Below are 2,545 nucleotides of genomic sequence, written 5' to 3' on the forward strand. Positions count from 1 at the left end.
GAAAGCTTCCCATCTCATAATAAATTATTTAAACTCTTTATATTAGCAAATGCATTTATTTTCACAGCTCTTAACACCTGCCTATTCCTTCCTCTAGCCTCTCTATTCTACTTGCAACTTATGCACAAGTAACACTGAATTATTTTTATTTTCCTAAAAACACTAAATATATATATATATATATATTTTTAACGTGTGTTCTCTGCTCACCGTGTCTTTCTGCCAGTTTAGCTGCCTGGTATACTCTTTTAAAGTCAAAGACAAGGATCTTATCTTCTGGAAGTAGTTCCTGAATTCTTATACTTATTCATTTTCTCTACTCTTTGAAAACAATGACCAGTATCCCTAAGAACATATATTATAATGTGCTATATTAATATGTTTACATATATTTATATTTGGCAATAATGTGGATTTCTTGAATGTAATTGTGTTGTTTTCATTTTGATCAGAAGGTATGGATCTTGTTTGTTGTCATTCAGAGTCAATAATTCCTCATTACATGAATGAATGATCATAATGATTGTATACAAACTAGATAATTTAAGTTAGGTCACATCAAATGAAAAGTCTTATGGAAGACATGGATTCAACCTAAATGCTGGATGAACTATAGTTTACCTTTAGGTATCCATAACCTTAAGACATTTTTGGAGGACTTAAATTAAAATTTAAATCATAATCTTTTAAGTGACAATAATTAGGTACTAATTAAGTCATATATATAAATATAATTATATATTACCTATGATTTAAACCATTTAGTCCTCTGTGATACTAAGAAAATAACCAGGGATTACTCAATTATTTATTATGTTTATGTTTTCCAGAAAAAAACAAAACAAAACAAAATATAGTCATATCTAATCAAGTCATTGTTAGGGCTTGCTGACCCACAAGTCATTTACTTTTATATGATGACTGTCCCGATCTCTGGTTGTAGTCATATGTTTCGATTTTAAAATTTAAATAATTTAAATAGAGAAACGAGGCCAGAGATGCAGGCGCTTTTTCTGCCCGCGGTGTCTCAGATTCATTCTTAAGAAACTGAGAACTTAATCTTCTAAAATGTCAAAAAGACCATCTTATGCCCCACCTTCCACCCCAGCTCCTGCAACACAAATGCCCAGCACATCAGGGTTTGTAGGATACAATCCATACAGTCATCTGGCCTACCACGGCTGCAAGCTGGAAGGGAACCCGGGCACTAACAGCCAGGTCATGGCATCCTCTGGTATTACATTCCAAAACCCCCCAAAGCCACCAGATAGGCTGCTGATGCCTACATGAGGTGCAGTAGAAAGGTCTGGGACCAAGCAAAAGCTTCCAACCCTGACCTAAGGCTGTGGGAGATTGGCAAGATTATTGATGGCTGTGGCGAGATCTCACTGATGAAGAAAAATAAGAATATTTAAACAAATACCAAGCAAAAAAGATAGAGTACAATGAATCTATGAAGTCCTATCCTAATTCCCCCCACATACCTTGCTTCCATAAATGCAAAAAGTTGTGCAGAAGCTGCTTTAGAGGAAGAAAGTCGACAGAGACAGTCTTGCATGGAGAAAGGAGAACCTTACATGAGCACTCGGCCTGCTGAAGATCCAGATGATCATGGTGATGGCTCTTCAGTGAAGCATACAGCCACCGCCTGCTTCCAGAGAAGCCACCGTCTCATCAATGAAATGCTCAGTGAGAGGGTGGTGTTGTCTCAACAGCTATAATGCAGGCCCTCAAACGGCAGATCCGGTCCTTAATGGTTCATCAAGCGAAGATTAGAAGCTGAACTTCTCCAGATAGAGGAGCGACCCCAGGAGAAGATGAGGAAGTTCCTAGAAAGCACAGATTCCTTTAACAACAACTGAAGAGGCTGTGCGGTTTGAAAGGGGAGGTGGTTATGGAAAAGAGTGCCGCTGAAGTGGCACAGGCTTCAGAACAGGCTCGCAAAAGGCAAGAGGAGAGGGAGCAAGAAGCTGCAGGGCAAGCTGAAGTCAGAGCAGCATGGTTCCTGAGGAAGAGCCAGCTGCTAGGGAGCAGAAAGACGACAAGAGCATCCCTATGGAGACAGAGGCGACACACCTTGAAGAAGCAATGGAAAGCCAACAGAATGGTGTACACGGTGAAGAAGGCATGTCTACTCCCGAGGCCGAGGAGAGCAGGTGGCAGGGGTGGACAGTAGGGCCGAGGAAGGGACAGTGATAGTAACGATGGCTCTGAGCAACAGTGCAGCAGCAGAGGAGCCACCAACAAGCCCCACACCAGATGATGAGAAGAAAAAATGAAAGTTTCCTTGTTTTATGTGTTCTAAATACTTTTTTAAATGGAAAAAAAATTCTTTTGAGTTTAAAAAATAAATAGATGATAGAAGATAGATAGATAGATAGATAAATAGATAATTTAAATGATCATAATTTCCAACTTTTTAGTGAAGGAACTCCTCCCTATAATCTTAAAGTATAGCAACATTCACAACCTCTGCTCAGTTATCGAATTGTTGCCTACCTTGAAAATTCATATCAGTTCTGCTTCCCTGATTTATAAAATGAGA

General features: G+C 39.0%; 1 pseudogene; it reads left to right on the forward strand.

Annotated features, from left to right (window-relative positions):
- Positions 1–1,068: 1,068 nt before the first annotated feature.
- On the forward strand, positions 1,069–2,279 carry LOC144323078 (SWI/SNF-related matrix-associated actin-dependent regulator of chromatin subfamily E member 1 pseudogene; annotated as a pseudogene).
- Positions 2,280–2,545: the final 266 nt, after the last annotated feature.

Source organism: Canis aureus, chromosome 11 (genome assembly GCF_053574225.1).
Source record: "Canis aureus isolate CA01 chromosome 11, VMU_Caureus_v.1.0, whole genome shotgun sequence".
In the NCBI taxonomy this organism is placed as follows: domain Eukaryota; kingdom Metazoa; phylum Chordata; class Mammalia; order Carnivora; family Canidae; genus Canis; species Canis aureus.